The sequence below is a fragment of the Nerophis lumbriciformis genome, linkage group LG34 (assembly GCF_033978685.3).
Source record: "Nerophis lumbriciformis linkage group LG34, RoL_Nlum_v2.1, whole genome shotgun sequence".
NCBI classification, from domain to species: Eukaryota; Metazoa; Chordata; class Actinopteri; order Syngnathiformes; family Syngnathidae; genus Nerophis; species Nerophis lumbriciformis.
In genome coordinates, this window is record NC_084581.2 from 15,566,745 (window position 1) to 15,575,713 (window position 8,969).

Sequence of the window (8,969 nt, forward strand, 5' to 3'; positions counted from 1 at the left end):
TTTGACTGGCAGTAGGCACTACTGTCTTCTGCAGAATATTTAACTAGCATTTTTGCATAATATTCCTAAAAGAGCAGAACACATCTGTCAAATAAAATAACTTTGATTAGCATTTTTTAAATCCATCCATCCATTTTCTACCGCTTGTCCCTTTCGGAGTTGCGGGGGGTGCTGGAGCCTATCTCAGCTGCATTCAGGCAAAAGGCGGGGTACACCCTGGACCAGAGGTGGGACCAAGTCATTGTTTTGCAAGTCACAAGTAAGTCTCAAGTCTTTGCCCTCAAGTCCGAGTCAAGTCCCGAGTCAAGACAGGCAAGCCCCGAGTCAAGTCCAAAGTCAAGACTGGAAAGTCTCAAGTCAAGTCCTAAGTCCTGCATTTTGAGTTTCGAGTCCTTTCAAGTCCTTTTAACCACAGACTAATATATTAACACAGATTGTGTATGCTTTTCAAACGCTGTATTTATTTATTAAAACAAGTGCAATTTAAATTGCAGGAAAGAAAATTGTGCTGACATTGCACTTTATAATAGCACTATTAACCAGTCATTTTAAACATTACCTCATTCCTTTACAGAACAAACACATTAAAAAATAAAGTGCAAATGTACTTATTTGTACAAAAGTGTTAACATTGAAAAAACATGACATATACGTGAACATAACAAAAAAGTTGTACTTTTTATATGTCAGGGCCCTATGCTGCATTGCATTTGCAAAAGACCAAATTAGCCAAGAGTCTGTCAGTCATTTGTGCACGATGGGGGCGTAGTATTTATTTTACCTTTATTTTACTATTTTTGTCTTTTTTTAGGTGGCTAAAATACACGGTGCTGCTGACCGCCGTCTAACGTTACGTGTGATATATTGACTAACGTAACCCTGCTTAAAAAAAATCACTGAACAAAAAGTATGAATAAGGTAGTGAACTGCAACAGATTCCCGTGTTTGCAATAACGTTATAACGTTAGCAGTGAGTTTACAGCCTCACTGATTTAACTACACAGCAAATAAAAGTCACGTTACTTAGCCAATAAACGTTATCTTACATTCAAAACTTACCGTTCTTTGTGCAACTTCAAATGCCAGACGAAGTTGGAAGTTGTTGCCTCTCCATCAGTAATTTTCGAACCGCATGTGTTGCATACTGCAAACCGTTTTGTGTTGACCACCTCGTAATTTTTATACCCAAACGAAATTATTTTAGGTATCATTTTTTGTTCACTGGCGTGTGGTTTGGACATGTCTTCTTCGTTGGTTGTCCTGCAATTTGATTGGATGAATGCTGTGTGATGAAAACAAAGTAGATCTCATTTGATTGGCTGTTGTACTGAGCTCAGTACAACAGCTGGTGTGCTCTAGAGCACACCAGCTGACACACGCAACGCTGATAGACAAGTACACAATGAAAAATACGGAGCGCTCCCGAATAACTTTTTCATCTTTGGGTTTTGGGGAAAGTAGCAAGTCATGTCAAGTCATGACAATTCAAAAGGCTCAAGTCCAAGTGAAGTCACAAGTCATTGATGTTAAAGTCTAAGTCGAGTTGCAAGTCTTTTTACATTTTGTCAAGTCGAGTCTAAAGTCATCAAATTCATGACTCGAGTCTGACTCGAGTCCAAGTCATGTTACTCGAGTCCACACCTCTGCCCTGGACAAGTCGCTACCTCATCGCAGGGCCACATTTTTTAAATAGATTCCTAAAAATAGCACAGCTCTCCTGTTGTATAGAGGATCTTAATTTATAGTAGTAGTAGTAGTAGTAGTCATTTTATTTCAGACCCAGGGGGATCTATATCACAGAAGAAAAAACATACAACGATAAAACCCAAATAAAAGAAATACAAGCAGAAATAACAACTTTTCTAAAAAAAATTTTAAATAAAAGATAGAAATAAATAAAAAAAACACTCCACAATATTCAATGTCCAGCATACCAGTGCAGCCACGCTCCACTTTTCATCAACGGCACAGCGGTGGAGATAGTAAGCAGCACCAAGTTCCTGAGGGTGCAGATAACTGACAATATAGCCTGGTCCCTACACACCGGAGCTCTTGTAAAAAGAGCTCAGCAGCGCATGCACTTTTTGCGTCGGATGAAAAGAGCACAGCTCCCTCCCCCCATTCTCACCACATTCTACAGAGGCACTATAGAGAGCCTGCTGACCAACAGCATCTCTGTCTGGACTGGAGCCTGCAATGCCTCAGACTGGAAGTCTCTCCAGAGAGTGGTGAGGACGGCGGAAAAGATCATCAGGACTCCTCTTCCTCCTATCCAGGAGATCGCAAAAAGCCGCTGCCTGACCAGGGCTCAGAAAATCTACAAAGACTCCCCCTACTCCCACCAAGGACTGTTTTCACTGCTGGACTCTAGAAAGAGGTTCCGCAGCCTCCGAAGCAGAACCTCCAAGTTCTGTAACAGCTTCTTCCCTCAGGCCGTAAGACTCTTGAACGCATCATAATTAAATTATCCCCTCAACTCCCCCCAAAATGGATTAACTCGCTGGAATAAAAAAGACAATATAACATACATCCATTAATGTGGATGCATGTGAAAAAGTGCAATATATTTATCTGTACAGTAACCTATTTATTTATGTATATATGCACCTTATTGCTTTTTTATCCTGCACTACCATGAGCTTATGTAACGAAATTTCGTTCTTATCTGTGCTGTAAAGTTCAAATTTTAATGACAATAAAAAGGAAGTATAAGTCTACAGGCTTACTCGTCAATAGTTCCACAGACTGGATGAAAACCTGTCAGAACTGGATGTGTGACGAGCGTTTTTGCAGCCGATTCCTAAAAACAGCAGAAAACATCTGACTAGCGTGTTTGCAGCAGTTATGCTGCCTATAAACATCAGTGGTGTGCCGTCAGGGCCAACAAGGCCTTCTCCGCTGGCCTAACATAACCAGGAATCATGATCATAAAATAAAGATAAAAGTAATTTTTAATTTACTGTCCCCAAATATCTAAAAGTATTCATATTCTCTACATGTCATATTACGCTCCTTCCAGCGCTGTTATTTTTTGGTTAGAGTTTTTATCCAATCAGAATTCAGCTAGCTTGTGTTGCCATGCTGTACCAAATCTGCCAGAGGCCTTCAGAATCAACAATGTGGGTGTCCGTGCACTGTACGATACTTACTTTTTTAACCCACAGAAAAGGAGAACAAAACGTTGATTAGGTGGCAGATATATATTTGCAAGGCCATTTTCAAGAAGGATATTTAAAGAGAAACTATATCTTGTGAGAGGATGTCGGCCAACCCCGGAAGCTACCTCAGCTGAAATGGGGAAATCGGATCAACCGACTACGAGCAGTACCACTGCCTTATACGGCGTCGAATGGGTTCTAACAATTGTGAATTCAAATATTGTATTTCTTTATTGTTTTCACGTTTAATAGGTTTATTGCAATTTTTATTTTGACAGTACCACATAAGATTTGTTTTAATTGCTGATGCGGGTTTATTGATTTTTAAATGCACCAGAAAATAACCCGTTTTGTACACTGTTGAGGTGTTTCAATGCATGTAGGGCGTAAATGTGTTCCTGTGTAGAATTTCTCTAGCAATGGTCAAGTGGTGACATCAATTATGGTATTTTGAGAGGTAATCTTTGAAGTCAGACATCACTGAAGGCCTAGGTGCAAAACGCACGGCCCGCCACTGATAAACATCCCAGTTATTCTGTTTTTTAAAGAATCTTTGACTAAGCCTAGTGGTTAGAGTGTCCGCCCTGAGATCGGTAGGTTGTGAGTCATACCAAAGACTATTAAAAAAAATGGGACCCATTACTTCCTGCTTGGCACTCAGCATCAAGGGTTGGAATTGGGGGTTAAATCACCAAAAATGATTCCCGGGCGCGGCCACCGCTGCTGCTCACTGCTCCCCTCACCTCCCAGGGGGTGATCAAGGGTGATGGGTCAAATGCAGAGAATATTTTCACCACACTTAGTGTGTGTGTGACAACCATTGGTACTTTAACTTTAACTTAACATGTTTTTAGTAGGTTCCTAAAAACAGTAGAGTGCTTCCGTCTTATAGATGATCTTTGACTAGAATTTTTGCAGCAGATTCCTAAAAAAAAGCAGAAAATATTTGTCACCATAAAAAAAAACGTTCACAAGCATTTTAGAAACAGATTCCTAAAAAGTGCATAGCACTCCTGTCCTATGGAGGATCTTTGATTAGCGTGTTTGCAGTAGTTTCCTATAAACATCCTCGTTATTCTGCTATTTAAAGAATCTTAGACTCGCATGTTTTTAGTAAGTCCCTAAAAACAGTAGAGTGCTCTCGTCGTATAGATGATCTTTGCAGTATAACAGCAGAAAACATTTGTCATAAAACAGACATTTGACTAGCATTATTGGTTCAGATTCTTAAAAATAGCAGAGAGCTCCTGTCATATAGAGGATCTTTGACTAGCAATAGGTTTTTAAAAACAGGAGAACACTTGCATTTTTGCAGCAAATTCTTAATATAGAAGAAAAAACATCCATCTTAAAAAAAAATGTTGACAAGCCTTTTAGGAGAAGAGTCCTGAAAATGTCATACTGTAGTCCTACTGTCCTTAAGAGAAGTGTTTCTTAACCATAGGCCCATTGTTGAGCCGTGTGCGTCTCCTAGAGGGCGGGCAAAAAATATTTGTTTCTCAGCTGTATGGGTCGCAGCGGTACTAAGTTGTAGTACATTTTTCCACCACTTGTGGCAGTAATGACAATATGAAACAAACAGAAGAAATCTGGAGCTAAAGTAAAAGAGAAATTTAAGCACAAAAATTATGACTAAAGTGGAAAAGCTGTATGGTCATTTGCACTTTATTTTAAGAAATAGATTCTTTAAGTTGATTTATTTTAAAACAATGCAAATATATGTACAATTATTTTTTAGCATGTGTTTATGAGTCCTTTCTTATACAGTATATTTGGTAAGTACTTATATTTCTGATAAAACTGACCTAAGCCTAAAGTTTATGTGTTGTATATATAACATTATTTGTGATTAACACATGGTTTCATATCATTTGACAAGGTTGTAAACTGTAAGGAGGTTATATATAATTATTGAATACCTTTAAAATCAAGAGTGAGAATACGACATCAGTGTTAAAATATGAGTGGGATCCGGGCCCCTTTGTAGTGGAAAAGTTTTGGCCCAAAGGTCCAAACGGTTAAGAACCCCTGATTTAGAGGATCCGTGACTAGCAATCCTTTGAAATGGCAAATCCCTTTCTATTTTTGTAGGTCATTAAGCTGAGCAAAGCAGTGATGTCAAAATTGAGGATCTCGGGCCGCATGTCAGGCTTGTCCCTGACAGTTTGGTCATGTTTTAGTTTTTCCTCTGTGTCTGTCTTTATTTCCTGTCAGCGCTCTTATTTTGTCTTTATTTCCTGCTTGTATCCCTGAGTGCTTTTTCCCCTCAGCTGTGGCTGATTGGCACCTGGCCACACCTGGTGTCAATCAGCCAGCTACTATTTAGTCCTGCTTTGCCCTCCAGCCAGGGCTGGAGTAATGTCATTATGATTGTCAATGTCATTAATACTTATCGTTGTAGCTGTGTCTACTTCTGTTCACTCTGCTCATGTCATAGTTCCTTCGTGTCACAGTAAGTGTAGTTTTTCATGTCCATAGTTTCTGTCTAAGTGTTATTTTTGTTCATAGCCAAGTTTGTTCTCCGCCTTGTGCACGCCTTTTGTTTGTACCCTTTTGTTTGTTTGGTTATAGTGTTAAATTAAATCATGTTTTCCTGCTCAATGCCTGCCGCCATCTCTGCATCTTGGGGTTCGTCACCTACACACTCTGACACCGCAGTGGCATTCAGTTGTAATACACTTTTCCACCGCTTGTGGCAGTAATGACAACCTCAAACAGAGTCCAGAGCTAAAGTCATAGAGAAGTTTCTTAAGCGCAAAAATTATGACTAAATGGGTGAAGCTGCCTTTTCATTTGCACTTTATTTTCAGTGACAGTTTATTTAACCAAAATATATTTGATAATTTATTATTAATTTAGTTAGAATGTATTTATTTTAGCAAAGCGTAACTGTATGTACATTTGTTTTTCATCAGTTTTTGAGTACCTTGTTTCGCAGTTTTTGATTAGCATTTATTTTGTAATCAGCCTGACCTAAACCTTGATAATAATATTTGTGACTAACACATGGGTTCATATCATTTGACAGGATTTATTCTGATCAACTGTAGGTTAGAGATAATTATTGAATATGAATCAAACAGTTAGGGGAATCAAAAATGAAGAGTAAGATAATGAATTCAGTGTTAATATTTGAGAGGGCCCCTCTGTGGTGGAAAGTTGGGCCCCGGAGTCAAAAACGTTAAGAACCCTTGGACTAGCATAAGGTCCTTAGAAATGACACAGCACTCCTGTCTTCTGTTGGATATTTTACTCGTGTGTTTTGTTTTTTTACGGAGGTCCTTAAAAAGGGCGTAACACTAATGTCGAATAAAAGACATTTTAAGAGCGGAAGTTAAAAAAAAAAAAGGATGGTCAAAGATCCTTTATATGACAGGAGCACTCGGCCATCTTTAGGAATCTATTCCAAAATGCTAGTTAAAGATCTGGTTTATGACAGATGTTTTCTGTTTTTTTAAGAATCTGCTGCAAAAATGCTACGTAAGTATCTTTGGGTCTTTGACTAGCAGTATCCATCCATCCATTTTCTTCCGCTTATCCGAGGTCGGGTCGCGGGGGCAGCAGCTTAAGCAAAGAAGCCCAGACTCCCCTCTCCCCAGCCACTTCGTCCAGCTCCTCCCGGGGGATACCGAGGCGTTCCCAGGCCAGCCGGGAGACATAGTCTTCCCAACGTGTCTTGGGTCTTCCCCGTGGCCTCCTGCCGGTCAGACGTGCCTTGAACACCTACCTAGGGAGATGTTCGGGTGGCATCCTGACCAGATGCCCGAACCACCTCAGCTGGCTCCTCTCGAAGTGGAGGAGCAGCGGCTTGAATTTGAGCTCCTCCCGGATGACAGAGCTTCTCACCCTATCTCTAAGGGTGAGCCCTTCCACCCAGCGGAGGAAACTCATTTTGGCCGCTTTTACCCGTGATCTTGTCCTTTCGGTCATAACCCAAAGCTCATGACCATAGGTGAGGATGGGAACGTAGATCGACCGGTAAATTGAGAGCTTTGCCTTCCGGCTCAGTTCCTTCTTCACCACAACAGATCGATACAGTGTCTGCATTACTGAAGACGCCGCACCGATCCGCCTGTCGATCTCACGATCCACTCTTCCCTCACTTGTGAACAAGACTGTGAGGTACTTGAAGTCCTCCACATGGAGCAGGATCTCCTCCCCAACTCGGAGATGGCACTCCACCCTTTCCCAGGTGAGAACCATGGACTCGAACTTGGAGGTGCTGATTCTCATCCCAGTCGCTTCACACTCGGCTGCAAACTGATCCAGTGAGAGCTGAAGATCCTGGCCAAATGAAGCCATCAGGACCACATCATCTGCAAAAAGCAGAGACCTAATCCTGCAGCCACCAAACCGGATGCCCTCAACGCCTTGATTGCGCCTAGAAATCCTGTCCATAAAAGTTATGAACAGAATTGTGACAAAGGGCAACCTTGGCGGAGTCCAACTCTCACTGGAAACGGGTCCGACTTACTGCCGGCAGTGCGGGCCAAGCTCTGACACTGATCATACAGGGAGCGGACAACCACAATCAGACAGTCCGATACCCCATACTCTCTGAGCACTCCCCACAGGACTTCCCGGGGGACACGGTCGAATGCCTTCTCAAAGTCCACAAAGCACATGTAGACTGGTTGGGCAAACTCCCATGCACCCTCAAGGACCCTGCCGAGAGTATAGAGCTGGTGTACCGTTCCACGACTAGGACGAAAACCACACTGTTCCTCCTGAATCCGAGGTTTGACTATCCGGCGTAGCCTCCTCTCCAGTACACCTGAATAGACCTTGATCCCACGATAGTTGGAACACACCTTTAGTTTCCCCTTCTTAAAGAGAGGAACCACCACCCCGGTCTGCCAATCCAGAGGTACCGCCCGCGATGTCCATGCAATGTTGTGGATTCTTGTCAACCAAAACAGCCCCACAGCATCCAGAGCCTTAAGGAACTCCGGGCGGGTCTCATCCACACCCGGGGCCTTCCCACCGAGGGGCTTTTTAACTACCTCGGCAACCTCAGCCTCGGAAATAGGAGAGTCCACCACAGATTCCCCAGGCACTGCTTCCTCATAGGAAGAAGTGTTGGCGGGATTGAGGAGGTCTTCGAAGTGTTCCCTCCACCGATCCACAACAGCCGCAGTCGAGGTCAGCAGCACACCATCCTCACTATACACGGTGTTGACAGTGCACTGCTTCCCCTTCCTGAGGCGGTGGTCCAGAATCACTTTGAAGTCGTTTTCCATGGCTTCCCCAAACTCCTCCCATGTCCGTGTTTTTGCCTCCGCGACCGCTGAAGCCACACACCGCTTGGCCTGTCGGTACCTATCAGCTGCCTCTGGAGTCCCATGAGCCAAAAAGATCCGATAGGACTCTTTCTTCAGCTTGACGGCATCCCTCACCACTGGTGTCCACCAGCGGGTTCTAGGAATACCGCCACGACAGGCCCCAACCACCTTGCGGCCACAGCAGTGACTAGCAGATTACAAAAAAACAGCAGAGTGTTCCTGTCATTTAGAGGATCTTTGACTGTGTAGTAGGTTTTTAGAAACAGCAGAACGCTTCTTACATACGGTATATAGGATCTTTAACCAGCAATTTTTCAGTAGATTTATGACTTGCTTGTGTGCAGTAGTATTCTAAAAACAGCCCTGTGCTCCGTTCGTACAAAGGATCTCTGACTAGTGTTTTTGCAGCAAGTTCCCTAAAATCAGCCCAGGCCCTCTGTGGATATTTGACAAGTTGTTTTTTTTCCAGTTAATCCTTAAACACAGTAAAGTGCTTCTGTCTTAAGAGGATACATGCCTGGCAGTAGAT